At 52.8% G+C, this 23,383-nt stretch overlaps 1 protein-coding gene across 21 annotated transcripts in view; it reads left to right on the top strand.

The window, feature by feature from the left end:
* Positions 1-439: 439 nt before the first annotated feature.
* Positions 440-23,383, top strand: part of LOC114022664 (signal transducer and activator of transcription 5B) — a 45,417-nt gene continuing 22,473 nt past the window's right edge. For 2 of the 21 annotated variants that reach the window (XM_037886642.2, XM_037886644.2), the window contains exon 1: positions 9,944-10,188. The gene's annotated coding sequence lies outside the window, so the exon portion shown is untranslated. Of the gene's footprint in view, positions 543-3,033; positions 4,369-9,912; positions 10,189-13,186; positions 13,323-22,265; positions 22,664-23,383 lie in introns of those variants that run through there. The other 19 variants (XM_043536637.1, XM_043536653.1, XM_043536645.1 and 16 more) reach the window with 19 other exon arrangements.

The raw sequence follows: 23,383 nt of genomic DNA, 5'->3' as shown, positions 1-23,383 counted from the left end.
GGAAGGGCAGTGGGGTGCAGGGAAGAAAGAAAAGGGAGCTGCCCAGGAGGGCAGGGACCTAGGAGCGATGGGGTCAGTGGGGTGCGGGGTCTGTGGGGGAAAGGGTAGTGGGTACCGGGTGCTGGGCCCGGGGGGGGGCTCTGTGGGGGGCGCTCGGGGGGGCCGGGGGAGGAGCCTCAGGGGAGAGGGGGGCGGGGCCGGGCGCTGGGCCGGGGGGGGCTCCGGGGGCGGGGCCGGGGGGGGGCTTCGGGGGGGCCGGGCGCTGGGCTCGGGGGAGCTGAGGGGCGGGTCGGGGGGGGCCGGGCGCTGGGCCGGGGGCGGGGCTCGGCGGGGAGGGGGGGCCGGCGGGGGCGGCGGCTCGGGGGGGGCTCGGGGGGGCCGGCGGGGAGGGGGGGCGGGGCGCGGGGGGGCCGGGCGCTGGGCCGGGGGCGGGGCGCGGGGGGGCCGGAGGGGGCAGAGCCGGCCCCGGAGCCGAGTCGGGAGCAGCCGCCGCCGCGGAGCGAAGCGGAAGCCGGGGCCGGAGCCGCCCGGCGCGGCCGGAGGTAGGAGCGGGCCGGGCCGGGTTTCGCTCCAGCTCCGGGGCGCCGCCCCCGACGCTCGCTCCGGCCGCCCGCGCGGGCCGGGCCCGGGGACCCCGGTGGGGGCGGGGCGGGGCCTGCGGGCGGTAAACAAGGGGGGGCGGCAGCGCGCGGCCTGGCCGGGCCCGGGGCGGCGACACGGACAGACCGAGACGGTGACTGACTGACAGACAGACACTGACACAGAGACAGGCCGACTGACGCACGCACACTGACTGGCTGACTCTGACTGACTGACTGACACACACAGACACTGACTGACACAGGCACTGGCTGACTCTGACTGACACTGACACACACAGGCTCTGACTGACTGACACAGGCACTGGCACTGGCTGACTGACACACACACACACACAGGCTCTGACTGACTGACACAGGCACTGACTGACACACACAGGCTCTGACTGACACACACAGGCACTGGCACTGACTGACACACACAGGCTCTGACTGACACACACAGGCTCTGGCTGACTCTGACTGACACTGACACACACACAGGCTCTGACTGATTGACGCAGGCACTGGCACTGGCTGACTGACGCAGGCACAGGCACTGACTGACACACACACACACAGGCTCTGACTGACACAGGCACAGGCACTGACTGACACAGGCACTGGCTGGCTGACACACACAGGCTGACTACCATGGACGGGCTGACACTGCCAGGCTGTTGGGTGAGACAGAGGCCCAGACAGACAGACCGTCACCGGTCTGGGTCATCCTGAGTGGCTGTGGGGAAAGAGAGGCAGGAGGAGCCCTGTGGGGCGCAGGTCCCTGCGCCAGGAGGTGGCGGGACCCCCATTCCCCTCTCACCTGTGGCTGGTGCTTCCCCACCTGCACCTTGAGCCGTGCATGCAGGGGGTGGGTTGCTTTGGCTCCGGCTCCCCAGTTCTCGGGGTGGGGCTGTGAACCTGGTGAAAGGAGCAGGGCGTTTACGTCCTAGACGCAGGGTGAGGACATTCCCATGTGCTGCTCTCTCCCCTCCTAAATTCTTGAAGGAACCTCACACTCCCTCCTCCGGAAGAGAATGGTGTTCCCAGAGCCATAAGAACGGCCAGACTGGGTCAGACCAAAGGTCCATCTAGCCCAGTGTCCGGTCTTCTGGCAGTGCCCAATGCCAGGGGCCCCAGAGGGAATGGACAGAACAGGGAATCATCAAGCGATCCATCCTCTGTCTCCCATTTCCAGCTCTGGCAAACAGAGGCTAGGGACACCATCCCTGCCCACCCTGGCTAATAGCCATTGATGGACCTGTCCTCCATGAACTTATCTAGTTCTTTTCTGAACCCAGTTATAGTCTTGGCCTTCACAACATCCTCTGGCAAGGAGTTCTACAGACTGACTGTGCGTTTGTGGAAAAAATACTTCCTTTTGTTTGTTTTAAACCTGATGCCTGTTAATTTCATTGGGTGACCCCTAGTTCTTGTGTTATGACAAGGAGTAAATAACACTTCCTGATTTACTTTCTCCACCCCAGTCATGATTTTATAGACCTTGATCATATCCCCCCTTTGTCATCTTTTTTCCAAGCCAAGAAGTCCCAGTCTTATTAATCTCTCCTCATATGGAAGCCGTTCCATACCCCTCATCATTTTTGCTGCCCTTTTCTGAACCGTTTCAAATTCCAATAGATCTTTTTTGAGTTGGGGCAACCACATCTGCATGGAGTATTCAAGCTGTGGGTGTACCCTGGATTTATAGAGAGGCCAGGGTTAGTGCTTGACCTCTCTCGTCATCGGGGGGTCCCCGTTCTTAACTGGCACTGTCCTGTCATCAGCCTGGCACTCTTGTTCCACCTCTGTGCTGCTCCGTGCTGTAGTTCAAAGCGCTGCATGAAAGTCTGGTCCTGGTGATTGCACTCGGGATAGTAGCTGATTTGGCTAGAGCCCGGGGTGTCTAGTGCATGAAAGCCACTCCCACCAGCTGTGTCTAATTGAGCAGTTTGGGAACAAACCAGCTTCCACTGTTTTGCTAGCTCTGGCGATGGTGCTAGAGTAAGGCCTTGCTTCCACGTAGACAGTGCAGACCCCAGCGCAGCTAAAGCAGGGCACCCGCTACCTCCCCCCGTGTGGCTGAGGTTTTGCCAGTATGATGGTGCTTTTACCCGCATAGCTTATTCCCATATGGGAAGGACAATACGCTATATCGGTACAAGGCACCTTTATACTGGTATAACTGCATCCACAGCAGGAATTGTACTGGTACACCTATGTCCGTAACAAACCATCCCCCAGCCCACATAAGTATGCTGGTACAAACCCTGTGGTTGGCCAGACGTAAGAGAGGGCAAGAGTGTGTGTGGCTGCCGCGTTGTACAATGGGGCGCTGACCTGGTCAGGGTCTCTAGGCCCGACTGTAATATGCATAGATAATAATATTTTCAATCTGCTTGAAGCAAAATTATGCAACATGGTGGTAAAAAGGCTTGTGCTTTCTCTGCATCAGAGCTAATGCCGTGATAGGAGATCACCTGAAGAACCCTAGCACAGGAAGACAAGGAGGGCAGGAGATCTTGCAGAGTGGGTGAGTCAGTGACAGGGCAGAGGAGATGCCAGCCACGGAGGACAATTTGAACAAGTAAAAAGAAATGGAATGTTTTGTGTTGTCAAAGCCCTGACCCTGTAATCGGACCTGTACGGAGCCCCGTAGACTTCACCAGGACTATGTGCAGGTGCATGGGTCTGTCTGCTCAGGTCCAGTTGTGGGATCAGTTATAGGATCAGGGCCTAATTGTATGGTTCTGAAATGCACAGCCCCCGGATTGCATTGCCCAGAAACCAAAGTGAAACCAACATCTTGGTTTTAGAGTTGTTTTGTACCTGCCCTTTGAAGAGGGGATTTCTTCAAACACCTGCTTCACATGAGCCAGGATGGGGTGGGGAGGAAGTGTTAAAGTCGACCAAGAGAGGTAACAGCTTTGTAAATATTTTGGTCATTGTGAAACTCAGTGTCACTAAACTCAACGTAAAAACCCCCAAACCTTGGGTGCAGGCTGTAGGTAGTTTTTGCAGTGTCAGTACCAGGGCCTTACTGCCGGCAGTGTGTTTGTGTGGTGAGAGCAGAGACAAACTACTTAATTCAGTTCTCAAGCTGGTTGCATAGCATCTCTGTCTCTTCCAGTGAAATTCACATCCTGTCTCACAGAGCCGGCACAACCTCTGTTCTTATCCTAGGTAAGCCCTATGGGGTGTAAAAGACAGGTCTCATGTGGCCATCACCCAGTGTCCTTTCTAGAGTGACATCCATACCATGCTTGTGGTATAGGGCATTAGTCTGAAATGTTGGACTTCTCGCTCTTCCTCACAACACTATCCCCTCCCCCAACCAACTTCAATACAGACAAGGTGCCTTGGCCTGGGAATGATAGGCCAGTTAGGATTGACTGGCATGGTAGAGGGCCTGTCCTGGAGATGACTGTGAGGATGATGGTGAGAGTTCAGCCTGCTGCCTCGCTCCAGGTACAGTTTGCATTCCCTGCTGTACCGTGTGAGAAAGTGGATTTCCCCTCCTCAGCGTAAACCTCTAGGGCATGTTGCTATAGGCTTTATTATATATTATTTGTATTGTCATAGCACCCAGGAGACCTACTCATGGACCAGCACCCCATTGTGCTAGGCACTATACAAACAGTACAAACAAGATGGTAGCATGATACTGTTTGGTACTTCCCCCATATGTGTCTCTTTGTACGTAGGTGTTTCGTTTCCTAGCCTTGTGTGTCATCCTGGGAACTGGGCTGAGAACAGTTGAAAAGCTGAAATCCAAACAACTGAAGAAAGGGTAATTTTCATTTTTTTAATGAGGCAAAGGGACTTTTGGTAGCTTTTGTTTTCTTCTCTATTTGGTTTTTAACATTACCATTTTGTTTCAGAATCAGTAATGGTTGATAGAGTGACACTGCAGAAAAACCTGTAGGGCTTAGGGACAGGGACTATTTGTAAATGGCTTCATGCTGTGGAAGGGAGATCTGATACTCGTGTAGCACCTCACACCCTCCCAATGCGGGGCAGTCACAAACAAGGCCTGGTAGACACTCCCTGTTGCAGCAGTGCAACTCCACACACACTCACACCCTCCCATGCAGACGTGATTTACACTGGTGCAATGTGACTTGCACCAGGGCAGCTTACTCCAGTTTCAGACTAGGATAGGCAGCAAGGTGCGAATTGAGTTGGCAGTGATGCAAATCCACCAGTGGTGGATGTTCCAGTGTAGACAGGCCATCACTAGTCACCTCCCTGCTCCATGACTGTCCCTGTGTTAGTGAAGAGGAAGAAGAGGCCTTGCCCAGGGTCACCCCGGGAATTACTGACAGTCTGGGAGTAGAATTTGGGAATTTTTGGGTGCTGGGTTTCTGCCCAGACCACTAGACATACTGCTTGGAACCCAGGGGGCATGAGCAGCAGGGTGGATTACCTAGGTCTAATCTGCAGAAACTCTACTCACGTGGTTGGTTCCCAGTCTGGTAGCTCTCAGGATTGTGCAGGCTGAATCTAGACTCTGGCCCCTTTCGAGGCCAGGGTCTCGCTAAGTGCCAGTGCCAGCCCTGTACCTAGCTGTGGGTGGGGCAGAGCTGTGCAGCACTGGCTGCCCCTTACAATGCTCTGCTCCATGTTGCATGTCGTGGAACGTGTTTAGAGCAGGCAGGAATCTGCGGGATCTTATTTCATTCACCGCACTGTCCTGGGAGCTGAGCTGGGGGCTGCTCGGGGGCTTGTGGGTAGCAATACACCAGCTCCAGCCTGTTGGGCTGTTTGCACCTGTGCCTACTGGCCAGGCTGCAGTGCCCCTACTGTATTATGAACTCTCTTGGCTTGCGCTGTGCGTGGCGTCTTGGGAGTTAAACCCAGGTTCTGGGAACACCCCAGGGATCAGTAACCAAGCCCAGCTGAAGGCCCCAAGTTAGGTTGTTTTTTCTTTGCAGTAGCACTTGCTGCATGCCAGCACCTTTCCAAACATGTAAGGACTGCCCCTGCCCCAAGGGACTCGCAGCTGAATGACAAAGGTCGGTGGAAGCGGGGCACAGACAGGCAGTTTGCGTACAGCTCATACACAGATCCAGGAGATTCACCATCGCAGCAGGGCAGAGGTGTCTTTAAGAGGGACTGAAATGTGGACAAGCTGGGGCCCTGCAGAGGAGCTCAGGGTGGTTCAGTGTTGCCTGGGGGCCGCCTGGGTAAGGACTGGGAGAGTCTGGTGACAAAGCTGGCTGCCTTAGCAGAGTACAGTGGCAAAGAGAAGCTGCTCTCTAGTTTAGAAGCAAAGTTTCAGAGACTTTGGGGTTTTTTTTGTTTGTTTTACTGAAGCCTAACGTACAAACCCTTCCCTTTGGAAAAGGAAAACCCTGCGGAGACAGACAGTGGTGGAGCTGCAGATCTCAGCCCCCTATGACAGCGGGAGACTGGCCTGTCTAATGTCCAGGCACTCGGATGTGAGGAGCAGGAGGCAGCTTGGCTGGGTGGGAGTCAGCTAGATTCTAACATTCGTTTACGAAGCGAAGCTTTTCCCAATTTTTTTGCCTCAGGGATGTTCAATTTGTCCCTGGAAGAGTAAGAAGAGTCTCGGCTTCCGGCAGCACTTTGAGCTGCTGTCCAAGCACAGGGCTGTTGAATTGTGTTGGCGCTCAGCACGCTGGCTCAGAGCATGTCTGAATGGCTGCCTCTGACTGTGGGTGTTTTGCTCCTGGGGAAAGCAGACCCTGCGTGGCCTGGTGTTGCTGCATGTGTCTGTGGGCTCGCTCCTGCGGGATCCCCCAGTGAGGCCTGGACCCGGGATGAGTGGCTGCTGCTCCGATTCAGTCCTCTGCTTACTGGGTCGCTGCTGTAACTCGGCTGCAGGGTATTCGCCTGGTGTGGTTTCAGTTCCCTTTTCATGGTGATATTGAGAAGAGGGCGGACCCCTTGTTCTGCCTTCCGTATCTCAATATTGGGCTGACTCAGTGATGCGGGTCCTGTTTCAAATTTCATCACCACCTGTGAGGGAGCGGACCCTAGGTGGGTGTGGGTGTGGATGGAGCCAGCCAGAGACACTTCTTCCCTCCGAGGCTGTTTGCTCTAGGGAAGTGGTGGGGCATAGAGACACTGGCATGGTACCTTTCACGGAGTTCATAGTATATACGGTTAACTCCTTGAGTGTTGGTGAGGCAGAGGGCGAGTGTCCTAGGGCTTGTCTATGCATAGAAACTGCACCGGGATAGCTCACACCTCTTGGCTGGCCTGCGTTCATGCTGTGGCAAGCAAGCCGCATCACTTTTGAAACTTTCTATCCACATGGTGCTGTGCTGCCCTGATTGCAGCCCGTCCGTCGCTGTGCAGGTTGGTGTCCCGGGATATCTTGTCCTGCCTCCAGGCCAGAAGCGTTCTAGGCCATTTCCGGGGTGGCTTTGTGACGCTGCCTGGAGGCTGGAGGAATGTGCATTGGGGTCGTGCTCTCAGGATGGACGAGGGAAAAGCATGGACTGCAGTCAGAGGCGATGTGGAAGGAGGTGCCAGGTGAAAGGGGCACTGAGAGAGCCTGTACTGCCCTAATGGACAAGTAAGACTGTCTCCTGCTCGTGCTTGTCCTGTGACAGCCCCCTCTTCAAGCCCCTAGGGGCACCTCCTTAAAACCACCTTGCATGCCACCCCTGGGTTTGGCATCAGACCTCCAGCTATGGCATGCAGGATCTGTACCTCTCCGACTCCAGTGTCAGAAATCAGCAGAAGCTCTTGAGTGTCAGTTAGGGGCTACCGTGTTCCCTGCGGGAGCAGGTTTGCACCTGCGGGAGAGCGGATGCCCACGGTTTGATCATGAAGAGCAATTGTAGAGTCTCTCGCCTTCCAGTGCGAGTGACAGTCCCGTAGGAGAGGACAGGGTGGCAACAAGGCCATAGTTGCGGTGCCTGGGGCACTGTGGGGGATGTTTGCTCTGCTGGTCTGGGGATGGAGTCCAGCCGCCGCCAGAGTTTTCAGCACTTGATTCGCTGCCATATCTCAATGGAGCTGCCTTGCCGAGAGCTGGGGAAGCTTTGACCCCAGATAAGCAGTGAAGTCTCTGCTCATGGGGTTTCCCTGCTCTGTCTAGCTGATGCAAAATCCCTGCTCCCTGCGCTCACCACTGCATAGGTGTGAGGAAGCAGTTGGTGGCTGTGCTGCAGAGTATGGTGAAGAAGCACGTTTGACTCAGAAATGGCTTTCGAGCTGAGCAGGAATTACTGTAGGGGCGACTTGCACCGGAAAGCGCTTCCACGTCATCCAGGTGGGGGACTGTCCCTGCAGAATTCAGCCAACAGCCAGGTTTTCCTAGATACATTGAAGCATGCTGGAGAATTCGCTCGTACGTTCTCTCTGCGCTGGAGAGCTGTGCAGCTAGGGTCGGCAGAGTGGGAGTCTGATTTTCTTATGATTGCAGCAGATAATGCTGATTATTTTTAAGCATTTTTTTTCAATTTTTATTGATTTGAAATTTTCACAGTTGCAGGAAATTTTGGGGGTGTCAGACAATTATGTAATGAGTCTCTAGTAAGTTCTCAACCAGAATTTTGCTTACTTTGCCTACCTGTAAATTTTGATTATTACTGATGGGAGTATTTTTTCATCGGGCTGTGTGTGTACATTGAAATCGAGGTTTACCAACATTTATTGATTAAAATCTAATCCTTCCAAGCCTATTTATAGCGTTGTTGAGAGAACCCTATAGAAGTGAGCTCATTCTCTACTAAATTCTATAGGGGGTTAGCGTGATTTCTATAGGATCCCCATTGGTTTCATTCCCATTAAATTCTTTAGGGCCTTACATTTTAAAGGCCCTCTCTGCTTGGTGTAATGGTATTTCTGTGTTTGTTTTGAATGCACCCCATATGATGCCTTGGGAGCATTTCGTATGGCCCCTAGCATCCGAGAACATCCCGGGAGGGAGCTGTGGGGTCCAGCATGCTTCAGGATCTCCAGGCGGTTGTAGCAGTGCAGCGTGTTACCCTCTGGTCTCTAGAAAGGCCCAGCTGGTGCTTGGGGCCCCGTGGCAGGGCTGTGAGATGTAGGAAATGTGAGTCAGACACTTGAGGGAATCCACTCAGCTGATTTTAAAAGCCGCTTTCTTGATGGGTTTGGCTTGAAGCCACAGGCAGCCAGGTGGGGGTGGGACCTGTTCGCAAGAGGGGGCAGGAGCAGGAAGTCCCAACCGGTGGGGCACTCATTGCAGTCCAGGGAGGGCTCAGGTCTGTCCAACCCGTGTCCCTGACCGGTTTCTGCTGCTTTCTGCCTCTTGGCCACCCCGGGGAGCCTGCCCCTTCCCAGTGCTCTGGTGCAGCAGGCTCAGAGGATGGGTGGGGGCTGGGCTGGTAGCTAGGCAGAGTGCATATGGGGCCCCTCGGGCATACTGCTCCTTGCCTCGAAAAGGCAACGCTGTCCCAGCTGGATGCAGTGCCTGCTCTGGCGCTGCTGAACCAGAGCTGCCTGCAGTGCTTCACCCCAGCCTCAGGCCAGTTTCCCCCAGCTTCAGCTTTTCCTCCCCTCCAAGCCATGGCCTGGGTGGTGTCATTGCTGAAACCGGACGTCATCTGGGGATCTGGGAAGCAGCCTGAGCATCGGGAGGGTTATTTGAATGGAGGAAAGTCACTGGAAGGAACCTCAGTTCGACAAAGACCTGGGCCCCCTTCCCCAGTCCTGGCAGCTCAGACCTTCGCTCTCAGAAAGAGAAGCATGCGGGATGCTTTGAGCCAGACCCCAAGGGAGCCCAGCAGCTTTTGTCCCCTCATGGGGGTTGGGTTTGTTTGTTTTCCAACAGGAGCAAAACTCCTCAGGGTGGCGGAGAGAGAGAGGGACCATCAGTGCCAGGGTGAGGAGCGGCGGCTCACTTCGAGGTAGTGGTGCTGGTTGAACATAAGCCTGGCCCTCCTGATTCTCTTCTTGGGGGGCTTCCCTGAGACCTCGCTCATCACCCTCCTGCTTCCCTGAGCTCCGTCTCTGCTGTAACCTGAATGCTGCCGTTGAGCCAGAGGAGTTAGCTGGATCCTGGGGATCCCTTTGCTCGGCTGAGCCGGGCTCTCGGGCTCCTCCTTGGCTAGACAAAGCAGCTGTACTCTTTTCTGACATGCCTTTCACATGGTGGGGAGCATATGTACAGACCAGGGGCTTTATTCGTGCAGCCTGTTCGCCCAGGAGCAGCAGGTGTGTTGGAAGGGCCTGAGCCGGCTCTGCCTGCCTGAAGTCGGCATGCTGGGTGCAGGGATGGTTTGAGCCTTGCAGCCTCTGCCCCTTGATAGAAGGTGCTTTGCCTTCAGCTGCTTCTCCCTGCAGCGTTGGGAAACCTCAGGGGGAGGCGCCTATGTGTACACAGCTTCCTGGACGATAGGGGTGAGCTGAGCGGCTGATAAAGAGGAATCCGCCCATCTAGCTGCACCAGAGAGGGGACGGGAGCGCTTGTTGCTTGCAAAACAAAATATGGTCGTTGGTGCTTGTTTCCCCTGCTGCAGCCGCTCACGTTCGGCTTAGTCCGGGGTCCAAGTTTTACCTTTTAACAGCAGGCTGGATTCCCACCGGGGCTGTACAGCTTCTTGCAGTGGAATATTATAGTCCAGCCGTAACATGGTCACGGATTGTTCTTTATTGAAACAGTTGGTTGGTAAGTTTTGCAGTCTCTGCTTTCGCTCTGGCTTCTGAACTCACTGCTGTTGTGACATGGACATTCTGGCTGTGTGTGTGTGATCAGGGGATTGCTAAGGTTTTATTAGACACTGTGTGGGTTGCTGGCTCTCGGAGTGCTCAGTTCTCCATTGTTGGTGTGAAAGCTGAGTGCGGTGTACACATTCCTGTCTGTCTACTCCCCATGATGCACAAATGCTGGCTGTTAAGCTTTGCAGGGGGGGAAGGGAGAGGATTCTTGCCTTTTGCGTGTCATAACCCCTTGCCCAGGCTGAGAACGGGTGTCCAATGCTTGCGCGTCTCTCCCATTTGTTGTTGTTTTCTAAAACGCAGCCATGGCATTTCTGGTGTGCGAGGGGTGTGCTGGGCATGGCTTCTGCAGCCTGATGGGCTTCTCTCCGGCACTGATGAGCCCATTAGTCATCTGTGCCTTTTATAAGTGCTTAGAATGGGAGTGCTTGCGTTCCCAGGGCAAGGGCCTGCGATGCCATGACAGTCCCGGGTTCTTCGGCACTGGTCCCTGTTTCACAGGAGTCCTGAGGGGAAGAGAGAGCAGAAACTGCGCATGTTTCTGGTAGCTCAGGTGGCAGTGGGGAGGAGGGGGAGGTTGTCAGATAGGTTAATACCAAAATTTCCCCTTAGGATTCTTAGGATTGTCATCATATGGGAGTAAGCGCCCCTTCCCCAGGATCTGTGCTGTGCCTGCCTCACAAAGGGCGGTGTGGTCCCCGCTCTGCTCCCCCCACCTCTCCATCTCCCTTCTGTATGGCACATGGAATGAGTTCCCCCTACCGCCAGCCCGCTGCACGCCGGCCAGCTCATCACACCAGTTCTTGCTTTGGGCCTCTCGTTTTTCCGGGCCCCTCTGTTAGTCATATTTCTAATTTTAGTCTCCATTGTTTTTAAAGTCCCTTTTCCAAATCTGCTCTCCAGGGACTTTTGTTATACACGTGTCTGCCTTTAACCCCCATCAGCAGCCGTTGGTTCAGCATGGTTGTTTGGTGTGTTCAGAAACGCTTCTCTTATTTCCCAGCAGGTTCCCAAGGATCCGTTGATTTTCCATTTCCACTGAGCTTCCTCCGTTCTAGGTCCATGGTTCACACTAGCCCACTCTTCTTCCCCCTATTTAATGGGCCTTGTGGACCATTCCTCTCGCTTTGTTTGCCATGCGGCTTGGTCAGGAATCACTCAACACGGACAGAGTAGGGCTATGGAGCATCGATTTCTGGAGTGCTTCAGAAAGCCAGAGATGTTTTGGGGTAGAGGCTGCAGGCTCTAGGGTGGCCCAGGTGGGTTCAAACTATTCTTGCGGGACTCTCTGGTCACTGAACCTTGGCCCGGGCGATTTCTGTTATGCAGTCGCTGTTGGGGGTGCGAGAGGCTGTGGGAGCCTGGGCTCATGGGGGAGACACACAGAAATGAATATGTCACATTTTTGATGAGACGAGAGAAAGCTTCATCCAAGTGCAGGCCTGTGAGCATGATGCCAAATCCCAAAAGCTTTACAGACAGAGACGCCTTCACAGCTCCTGGGCCATCGAGTGTTCCAGTTCCCAGCCCCTGGCAGGGCCCCAGGGACGTGCCAGAGCTTGCATGGCGTGCAGCTGACAGTACCAAGAGAGGGGTGTGAAACTGTTCATTGCAATGGATGTCAGCAACAAAGGAGTTAATTGCGGCTCGCCTTTAACCTGTAATGGGCTAGGTGCCTGCAGTCAGAGCTGGTTTCCAGGGGTTTATTGGCAAAGGAGGGTCAGCAGGGCTGTGCTGGGCAGGTTCAGGCAAGGTGTAGATATGCTGGTCACTAGTCTGGAGTTGGCACATGGGTGTCCGCATGGCTTGGGGGTGCTGGTCCATTCAGTGCAAAGGGTTCATCTCTGTTGACATTGGCATCCCAGAAGAGGCTGTGCCTGCCCTTGCCCCATGAAGGGTTTAATTGAGAGTGGCCCCAAGCTCTTTGCAGACAAGGGCTGGTTGGTTTGAGACATAGGGCAGTTAGCCCCACGCTTGGCATGGCTTTGCAATGCCCCGGGCTTGCCTGAAACTTGGAAAATATGAGGTGGCTGCTTCCCAGGGTCCCGTCTCCCTTTGTTCCTCCCCCGGTCGGACAAGGATACTTCCCCGTCTCCCTTTGTTCCTCCCCAGATTGGATGTGGACCCTTCCCCGTCTCCTCTTTTTGTCTCTAGTTGAAACAGAAGGCAAACCTAGCTCTGTTTGTTGGGCTGTGCGTCTGTGATGTGCCCAGCGACCCTGCGAAGGCCCAGTTACTGGCAGCGATATCGGGCTGCATTAGGGTTAGTTGCTGATAGCCTGACGTACCCAGTTCCCCTCCCCAGGGTGTGGTCAGTGCCATGTAGGAGCAAGTCACGTTCTTGCGCTAAGGCAAGTGCCAGTTCTGCACTTGCTCTGAGGTGCTGGGAGTATGTCAGGTGTGCGGGGGACCAATGGGTTTTTATGTCATTATTCTGGGGGGCGGCCTCTCCATAATGTAACATCTAAAGCTGGGGGCAGCTTTGCACAGAACAGTTTTCCATTGAAAAATGCAGGTTTGACGAAATCAAAATGTTTTGTGGGAATGTTTCAATGTCAATTAAAATGTTGATGGAAAAAGTCAAAATGAAACGTGTTTTTCATATTAAATTAGTAATGTTAATACAATGTTTATATACGTATTGCATTGTGTTTCATATTTTAATACAATGTAAAAGTCAAAATGATAAAGTGGAAACAAAATATTTCAGTGGTCCCAAATAAAAACAATTGTTACATTTCATTTTGCAGGAAATTTTGAAGATTGGGGTTTTTTCTTTTCAATCCAGAATGGTTTTGTCCCAAAATGTCAGAATTTCCCATGAAATAGAAATCCCAGCTCCTGAACTTTAGTCAAATTCAAAACTCCTCCCCGCATCTCAGCCTGGAGGAGAGTCTGTTTTCCTTTGCTTCCCTGTCTGATCTGACCACCCCTTTCACTGGGTTTCCAGGTAGCTTCTCTCCCCACACAGAGGTGGGGTGAGGTCGAAGTCTCCTGCAGTGCACTCAGGGCCCAGAAGAGCAGAGAACATCAAGAAATCCCAGTGGAACTGGGCTCTGCCAGTTTGTATGCGGCCTTTCCCCAGGTTACTATCCCTTGATTCATTTCACTGGGCTGCTTTGTTGCTTCTCAAGAGCTTGGCACTTGCATGCCACAGCCTGGCTTACCCACGCCGCTGCGGTGCCAGAGCCCAGCTGGTCCCTGCTGCTGTGCGGAGCCTAGCGCTGGGTCCTGGAGAACAGAGGCTTTTGCTGCCCTGAGGCCCTGGGAGTCAGGTTTCTTTCTCTTAACTAGATACACATTGGCCATGAATCTGCAATCGAAAGAAGCCTGGTTGGTCATGTTTCTCCTTCAGGCGTCTCTCTGAAAAGCCCAGCTGCTTTGATCGTTGGCTGGGGAGGCAGAGCTGCCGTGGCCATGCCAGCGGAAGAGAGCCAAAAAGCCCTGGCTTGGGACCCAGGAAGGTTCAGAGAGCAGCATGTGGGCTGGTTCACTCCCCTAGCTGGCTGATCGGCACCTCAGCAAGCTGTCGCTATTTTCACTTCAGACCTTCAGAGTGGGGGAGGGGGCTGCCCTGCCCAGCAACTGGCTGACTGCAGCAAAAGATATTAACGGGCAAGCTTAGGTGCTGGTGGTCTGAGCCTCTGTATGGCTTGCCCGTCTTGAGTCCCTGGGAAGTGTAGCCTTGTGCAGGAGGCGTTCTGGGAGGTGGATCTGCAGCACAGACCTCTTGCTTTCTGAATGCCAAGATGGCTTTGATGCTGGCTGTGTGGTCAGTATGTCTGTAACAGACGGCTTGGAAAAGGAATCGTGTGCAAGGATGGGCTCTGAATAGAGTGTCAGATCTCTGGTGTGGCCTTTACTGAAAGGATGGGTGCAGAACAGTAACGTCTTGGGGACGGTGTGGCCAAGCTGGCCTGAGAGTCAGGAGAGCTGGGTTGACTTCTGGCCCTGCCACTAGCCCATTGTGTGATGCTGGGGGAGTCTCTGCTCCCCAGTTACCCCATCGGTGGAATCACTAGCCTCCTCTATGAGGTGCTTGGAGATCCCTGTGTGCAGAGCATGGTCAGGGTTGTGCGGCAGTGTGATCTGGAGAAATGTCGGTGCTGGGGTTATGAGCTGACGGGCTTGCGTTGCCGTGTGTGGCAGATGCACAGGTGTGGAAATGTGTTGTGTAGCTGATCTCACTTCTCAGCTCTTCTGTAAAAATATTCGATCTAGGGCTGGCAAGCGATTAAAAAAATGAATTGCGATTAATCGCACTGTTAAACAATAATAGAATACCATTTATTTAAATATTTTTGGAAGTTTTCTACATTTTCAAATATATTGATTTCAATTACAACACAGAATACAAGTGTACAGTGCTCACTTGATATTTATTTTTGATTACAAAAATTTGCACTGTAAAAAACAAAAGAAATACAATATTTCAATTCACCTAATACAAGTAGTGTAGTGCAATCTCTTTCTTATGAAAGTTGAACTTACAAATGTGGAATTATGTACAAAAAAATAACTGCATTCAAAAATACAACAATGTAAAACTTTAAAGCCTACAAGTCCACTCAGTCTTACTTCAGCCAATTGCTCAGACAAACAAGTTTGTTTACATTTTCAGGAGATAATGCTGCCCGCTTCTTGTTTATAAGGTCATCTGAAAATGAGAACAGGCGTTCGCATGGCACTGTTGTAACCGGAATTGCAAGGTATTTACATGCCAGATGCGCTACAGATTCATGTGTCCTTTCATGCTTCAACCACCGTTCCAGAGGACATGCTGATGATGGGTTCTGCTTGATAACAATCCAAAGCAGAGCGGACCGACGCATTTTCATTTTCATCATCTAAGTCAGATGTCACCAGCAGAAGGTTGATTTTCTTTTTTGGTGGTTCGGGTTCTATAGTTTCTGCATCGGAGTGTTGCTCTTTTAAAACTTCTGAAAGCATGCTCCACACCTCGTCCCTCTCAGATTTTGGAAGGCACTTCAGATTCTTAAACCTTGGGTCGAGTGCTGTAGCTATTTTTAGAAATCTCACATTGGTACCTTCTTTGTGTTTTGTCAAATCTGCAGTGACAGTGTTCGTAAATCAAATAACGTGCTGGGTCATCATCTGAGATTGCTGTAACATGAAATATTTGGCAGAATGCGGGTAAAACAGAGCAGGGGACATACACTTCTCCAGAAAGGAGTTCAGTCACAAATTTAATTAACACACTGTTTTTTTTGAGCATCATCAGCATGGAAGCATGTCCTCTGGAATGGTGGCCAAAACATGAAGGGGCATACGAATGAATGTTTAGCATATCTGGCATGCAAATATCTTGCAATGCCGGTTACAAAAGTGCCATGTGAACGCCTGTTCTCACTTTCTGGTGACATTGTAAATGAAGCAGGCAGCATTATCTCCTGTAAATGTAAACAAACTTGTTTGTCTTAGCGATTGGCTGAACAAGAAGTAGGACTGAGTGGACTCATATGCTCTGAAGGTTTACCGTGTTTTGTTTTTGAGTGCAGTTATGTAACACACAAAAATCTACATTTGTAAGTTGCACTTTCATGATAAAGAGATTGCACTACAGTACTTGTATGAGGTGAATTGAAAAATACTATTTCTTCTGTTTATTATTTTTACAGTGCAAATATTTGTAATAAAAACTAATAGAAAGTGATCACTGTACACTTTGTATTCTGTGTTGTAATAGAAATAAATATATTTAAAAATTTTAATAAATTTAAATTGGTATTCTATTTTTTAACAGTGCGATTAATCACAATTAATTTTTTGAGTTAATCGCGTGAGTTATCTGTGATTAATTGACAGCCCTAATTTGATCTCTTAACTTCATAAGGCTCCTGGCTTCATAAGGAACAAGACTGCAGTGTCTGGGAGACATATTAGCCCAGGCTTCCAGGAGTGAATTTCCTTTGGCGAAAGTCACTTAGGCCATGTCTAGAGCCCCAGCTTGCACTGATTTAACTGAAATGGATTACAAACTGGTTTAGTGATATGGGTGCAACACCCTAATTCTGGCTCTAAATTTTCTGGCTCTGACACTCTTTTTAATTCAACGTAAGAGAGCATCCGCTTAAGCTAACTCAGTGTCGGGCACACTGAAATCAATGTACAGGTGTCCACAAAAAGGGGTTGGTCACACCAGTTTCCACACTGATTCGGTTAAATAGTCCAACGTGACAAGGGTTTCGTCTTTATCCCATCACGAGTAGAAACTTTGCTTTAAAATGTGTCTTTACAAATTGTGTTTCCTGGAGGGTGAAAGAAAAATGCAGTTTGTTCTCTGACGGAGGCTGGAGCATCGTGAAAAGATGGAAATCTCTCCCGAGACGGAGCGCTGTTTGCTTTTAGTGAGACTAATATTGCTAAGGCTCTAGCTTCACTTGGCCTTATCGATCCTGATCTGTATTGCAGGAGCATCCAGAGGCTGCCAGGTTCCCGCTGTGCTGGCACATGCCGTAAGGACCTGGCACTTGGGTTTTGGTCACAACAGACATTTTAAAACAAGTGTTTTAATAGTCATTCCTCTGTGTCCATCAAGCATGAGTATGTGACGGATTGCTGTCTGAATCGTGAGTGTCCGTCTGTCTGTGCTGCCCCCTGCTGGCGAGGATGAGCCCTGCCTTCTGTGTGTGTGTAACTTTTTGCAGGTTAAAATGAGTGACTGATAGAACTGCCTAGCGCCAGCTGTCCTATAGGCAGGAATCCTGAAAACTCCCCGCAGATCTGCTGGTGCCCCTCAGTCCTGACCCTCAGCCCCCTTCTAGCCCTGGGTCGCTCGCCTCTCGCTCTGATTCTGCCTATCCCTCACTCCTGACTGGCAGTGCCCTGGGTATTCTAGCCTGGGCCCCACTCGTGGGTCAGTGAATGGTGCTGTGTAGCCCAGCCCCCTGCCAATCAGTGTGAATGCAGGGTCCTGGCTGCTCACCCCACTTAGAATAGAATCATAGAATATCAGGGTTGGAAGGGACCCCAGAAGGTCATCTAGTCCAACCCCCTGCTCGAAGCAGGACCAATTCCCAGTTAAATCATCCCAGCCAGGGCTTTATCAAGCCTGACCTTAAAAACCTCTAAGGAAGGAGATTCTACCACCTCCCTAGGTAACGCATTCCAGTGTTTCACCACCCTCTTAGTGAAAAAGTTTTTCCTAATATCCAATCTAAACCTCCCCCATTGCAACTTGAGACCATTACTCCTCGTTCTGTCATCTGCTACCATTGAGAACAGTCTAGAGCCATCCCCTTTGGAACCCCCTTTCAGGTAGTTGAAAGCAGCTATCAAATCCCCCCTCATTCTTCTCTTCTGCAGACTAAACAATCCCAGCTCCCTCAGCCTCTCCTCATAAGTCATGTGCTCTAGACCCCTAATCATTTTTGTTGCCCTTCGCTGGACTCTCTCCAATTTATCCACATCCTTCTTGTAGTGTGGGGCCCAAAACTGGACACAGTACTCCAGATGAGGCCTCACCAGTGTCGAACAGAGGGGAACGATCACGTCCCTCGATCTGCTCGCTATGCCCCTACTTATACATCCCAAAATGCCATTGGCCTTCTTGGCAACAAGGGCACACTGCTGACTCATATCCAGCTTCTCGTCCACTGTCACCCCTAGGTCCTTTTCCGCAGAACTGCTGCCGAGCCATTCGGTCCCTAGTCTGTAGCGGTGCATTGGATTCTTCCATCCTAAGTGTAGGACCCTGCACTTATCCTTATTGAACCTCATCAGATTTCTTTTGGCCCAAACCTCCAATTTGTCTAGGTCCTTCTGTATCCTATCCCTCCCCTCCAGCGTATCTACCACTCCTCCCAGTTTAGTATCATCCGCAAATTTGCTGAGAGTGCAATCCACACCATCCTCCAGATCATTTATGAAGATATTGAACAAAACCGGCCCCAGGACCGACCCCTGGGGCACTCCACTTGACACTGGCTGCCAGCTAGACATGGAGCCATTGATCACTACCCGTTGAGCCCGACAATCTAGCCAGCTTTCTACCCACCTTATAGTGCATTCATCCAGCCCATACTTCCTTAACTTGCTGACAAGAATACTGTGGGAGACCGTGTCAAAAGCTTTGCTAAAGTCAAGAAACAATACATCCACTGCTTTCCCTTCATCCACAGAACCAGTAATCTCATCATAAAAGGCGATTAGATTAGTCAGGCATGACCTTCCCTTGGTGAATCCATGCTGACTGTTCCTGATCTTCTCGTGGCAGAGGTGTGGACTGGTTGTGGAAGGTGAAGGCAGCCCTTGCGGGCTCCTTCCTCGTCTGTAATACCAGGATCCCTGACCTTGTGCGGCCCTGGGGGTGCCTATGACCATGCTGCAGTGTTTCCAGGGAGCAGGGGCGCATGCTGCTGCTGGCGAGATGAGCTGGCGTTTGCCGTCAGTCTCCCCAGCCCCTTTACTGTGTCCTGTGGTTACACTCCATGCTGTGGCTCTCAAACACCCCTTAGCCAAGCCCAGGGGCTGAGAATCCCTTGACTGCGTTGGGGTCCGTGGGTGTCGAGGGCGCTTGGCACCTCCCCAGATCCAGCCCTGTGTGACTCCGTGTCCCTTGTGCAAGAAGGACGAGGATTTTGGGAGCCTGACCATGTTGTGCTTCCTCCTTGTAGGACTAGGCTGGTCTGCCGACCCCTGGCACAGCAGCGTGGACCGTCACCCAGCCTGTGCCAGCAGCCATGGCGTTGTTTGGAGGGAGGGGCGAGATGAGCCGGGAATGTACAAGCAAGAGGGTGGGGAGAAGCCAGTGGACGGTGTTTCCATGTGCATTTGACCCAAAGGAAGGAGTCTGTAAATGTCAAGATACAGCCCCTGCCCTGCCTGGCTGGTGTGGATTGCAGCCTCTGAGCGTAGTCACTGAGGCCCCTGCATGGTGCCAGGGTGGCACCAGCAGGGCATTGGTGAGCAGGTGAATGTGCCAGCTGCTGTGATCAGCAGCCTGGGACGTCGGAGCCCATCCCGCTCAAGGTGAGGGAGGCTAACCAAGATGCAGGGTCGTCTTGCTGCCCCTGAAAATGGTGCAAGGAGCTGACTTGAACGACTCAGCCAGAGAATGGCAAGAGCTTTTCCCCCACCTTGTTCTAGCCAGCCTCAGCCAGCCAGGATCCAGGCTGCCCTGTGGCTCAAGCTCGTGACTTGACCTGTGTGCGACCCATTGGTGCCAGCCACAAGGGACCATGTTCCCAGGGAACCGCCCCCTTCCCGTGGCATTATTGACTTGAACTGGGACCATCTAGAACATGGTTGCAACCAAGGTCCTGTAGTGGCACCAAATCTTGAATAAGGGGGGTCAAATGAGGTGTCTCAGACACGGTTATGGTTTGCTGGTTCGGATTATGCTGTCTGTGTGTGGGTATCATTTTTGTAGTTGAAGTTATGAATATTGGCTCTACACTGTCTGAAGTCCAAACTCCTGCTCTGCTTCTGGGTGACGCCCCAGACAAGTTGGTGTCAGCTCTGCCTAGCCTGCCTGATGGCCCATTAAGGACCATCAGCTACACATCTGACCCATTGAGAGAAGGCAGACAGGCCTGGGGACTCAGCCAGGTGTGCAGGGACCTGCCGAGGGACAGAACTCTGAGGTGTTTCCAGGCAATGGGATGGGCAGCATGTCCTTGGGACAAAGAAGGAGACCACATGGCAAGAGACTATACAGAGCGGCTGCAGCTCCTCCATCTGGTCTTCAGTCCTGCTTCTGACCTCCGGAGGGACTTGGCTGCACTGACGCTCTGAACCAAGGACTGAAAGACCCCTCCCAGTTGGGGATGTTCTCCAGAGACTTGATTTGAACCTGCCGTTTATTCCATCCCTGTTGCAAGCCTGAACCAAGAACTTTGCCGTCACTGGATGTCATTGATTCCATTTCACCCATTCTAGCTCTCATCTGTATTTCTTTCCTTTTAGGAATAAACCTTTAGATTTTAGATTCTAAAGGATTGGCAACAGCGTGATTTGTGGGCAAGATCTGATTTGTATACTGACCTGGGTCTGGGGCTTGGGCCTTTGGGATCAAGAGAACTTTTTTTCTTTTACTGGGGTATTGATTTTCATAGCCATTTGTCCCCATAACAAGTGGCACTGGTGGTGATACTGGGAAACTGGAGTGTCTAAGGGAATTGCTTGTGTGACTTGTGGTTAGCCAGTGGTGTAAAACCAAAGTCCTCTCTGGCTGGCTGGTTTGGTTTGCCTTAGAGGTGGAAAAACCCAGCCTTGGGCTGTGACTGCCCTGCTTGAAGCAATTCGTCCTGAATTGGCACTCTCCATTGAGTCGCGCCAGAACCAGCCTCGTTACACATCCCCCTCCCTGGGAGCATGCATAGAAAGTGGCCTGAGATGCTGAAAGCTACTGGGGCCCCCCTAGGGCTGTCTGGGCCTAGCTTGGCAGCTAAGTGGATTTGTCATCTTGTATTTGCTTGCCTGAGCGTAACAGATAAAATGAAATTGTGTCTCCAGGCCCAAAGCGGGACTAATTCTCCACTCAAACGTGCGTAATCCTTCACTCCTTTCACCCAGCCCGCCCGTGCCCACGCTGTGTGTGGAGACAGATTAGCAGCCCTGTCTAGGCACAGCTCATGGCTGGCCTGCCAGAGGTGGCTGTGGATGTTGAAGGGCTGGCAGCCAGTTGAGGAGAAATGAATCAAATGTGAAATGAATCAAATGTGGCAAAGGCAGAGTCAAGCTGGGAGTCCTCTGTGGACCATGGGATGCTCAGCAGAGCTCACTCTCTGCTGGATTCCCTATTCTGGCTGTGCCTATTCGGGGTAGGGTCCTGACCCCTTTTGGGGGATTGACTGGGGCAACGGAAGGATTAGCTGGAAGTGGCCAGAAGGTGTCTCTGGAGCCATGAATGCTTTCCTCACCGCCCAGGCCTGGCATTGTGAGCCACATCCTTCTGGCTGTTCGTGAGGTTGGGGGTCCCCTTTGGGGAGCCCTCTGGTCAGCACCAAATGGTGTGTCCCACAGGGTTCATGCTGCCCTGACGGGGCAGAGGCAGCAGGCTGGGAGTCTGTCCCTGGAGTGGCTCTGCGGTGCATCCAGCGGGGAGTGGCAGGCAGTGAGTTTTGTGCAACAAGGGTGTGCTTTGCAGTGGAGCCTTGCCGAGCCTCTGTCTGTATCTGGGAGGGTTTTGTTCAGCCGGAGGCTTTATCCCGAGCGAGCGATTGCATTATGGAGATTGAGAGCAGGCCTAGCCGGGGATCTTTGCCCCAGATCAAGATCTCAGTGACATGGCTCATCGTGTAGGGAAAATACCTTGTTTGATCCAGTGGGTTGGGTTAGGGACTGAGAAGAGTGGCTGTCCAGCAGCATGTGGTTGCTGCAGCTTTGGCCTCTGCCACCCCTCGTGCACCTCTCTGAAAAAAGAACAGGAGTACTTGTGGCACCTTAGAGACTAACAAATTTATTAGAGCATTATTAGCTCACAAAAGCTTATGATCAAATAAATTTGTTAGTCTCTAAGGTGCCACAAGTCCTCCTGTTCTTTTTCCGGATACAGACTGACACGACTGCCACTCTGGCACCTCTCTGAAACGCACCACAGCACGTCTGCAGCGCAGCCCTTGCCCTGCGCTCCCTGGAAAGATGGGTACAGCTAATCCCGTAGCCCATGAGCCAGCAATTGGGGGAGACAGCCGCAGAGCACTCAGACCCTATTTTATATCCTGGCCACTGTAAACGCTTGAAATAATCTCTTGTTTCTAAATACGTCACTTTAGCTACACTCCCCCATGCTGGGATGAGCAGCAGCCCTGCTCTGGAGTCTGCTGCTCTGTTTTGGTAGGGCTGTTGTGGGCGGTGTGTGGCTCTGGGTTACAGCTTGCTGCCGTTTGGCTTTGCAGCGAGGAACCGGCATGGGGCTCTGGGAATAGAATTTGAAAGGGACTGTGCTTTGGGGAGAATGCGGGGCCTGCACATTAGGTCAGGAGCTTTCCATGCCGCCTGCACAGCTGAATCCTCCACCAAGCCGGGGATGTGTTATCCCAGCTGCTCTCGTCATTCTAAACAGGCCTGGACAAAACCCGGATGAGCGCAGACCCGCCTGCTGTGCTGGGAAACCCACTGGATCCGCAGCCCGGGAGCACAGACCTGCCTGCTGTGCTGGGGAACCCACTGGATCCGCAGCCCGGGAGCACAGACCTGCCTGGGGTTCTGGGGAACCCACTGGATCTGCAGGCCGGGAGCGCAGACCTGACTGGTGTCCTAGGGAACCCACCGGATCCAGGAACGAAGATCTGCCTGGTGAACGCACTGGATCCACAGCCTGGGAGCGCAGACCTGCCTGGTGTCCTAGGGAACCCACCGGATCCATGGCCCAGGAGCGCAGACCTGCCTGGGGTTCTGGGGAACCTATTGACTGGCAACTTGCTCTGATGCTGGGCTCAGTACAGGATCAGGAAGTGAGCTGTATGTGTGGGGCCTGCCCCATGCTCTAAGTTTGTAGCAGCTCAAATCCCCCAGGGGCTGCCCCTTGTAACTCGCCTGTGGGCTTAGGTCTGGCACCTCTTGGTATAGAAGCTGGAGCCTTTCCTGCAGGCAGGGTTTAGGTGTGGGCTCGGGGTTAGTTCCACCGGTGGCCCAGCCAGAACGTTGCAGCACAGAACAGGGGGCACCCGGGTGGCGATTCCGCTGCGTGTCCCAGGCAGACGAAGTGCGAAGGAGTGGCTCCCGCGGGAGGCTGGGCTGGGTTGGCTGCACTCAGGCCAGCAGAGCACAGGGTTCCTGGGCCCCTTACTGCAGGGGGACGCTTCGGTTTAACCCTTCATTGTCCCTGTGTGCTAGCCGCTAGCTTGCTCTGCTGCAGTGGAGGCAAGAGCGGGAGATAGTGCAGGCCTCAGCCCTTCCCTGGCTGTAGGGAGAGGCATCAGGGCACTGGGCTTGCTGGGCCCTTCACGAGAAGGGAAGTGGCTGGATGGGATGGAGCTGGCTGAGCCGCGGAGGCGCCCGGCTCTGGGTTCCTGCCCTGGGGAATCCCGTCTGAGCAGGGAAAGCCCCTGGGCTGTGGCAGAGCCTGTACACTGGTGGGTCGCTGCTTTGTGTCTCGCTGGCTCCAGCTGGTCAAGCCCCTGTCGTCCCCTGGAGCGAGGGGAATTGGGCCGCGTGGCCCCAGGCGCTGCGGGGGCCATT

This window comes from Chelonia mydas, chromosome 27 (assembly GCF_015237465.2).
Source record: "Chelonia mydas isolate rCheMyd1 chromosome 27, rCheMyd1.pri.v2, whole genome shotgun sequence".
In the NCBI taxonomy this organism is placed as follows: Eukaryota; Metazoa; Chordata; order Testudines; family Cheloniidae; genus Chelonia; species Chelonia mydas.
Note: the sequence above shows the minus strand (reverse complement) of the source record. Positions and strands in the feature narration are given on the sequence as shown.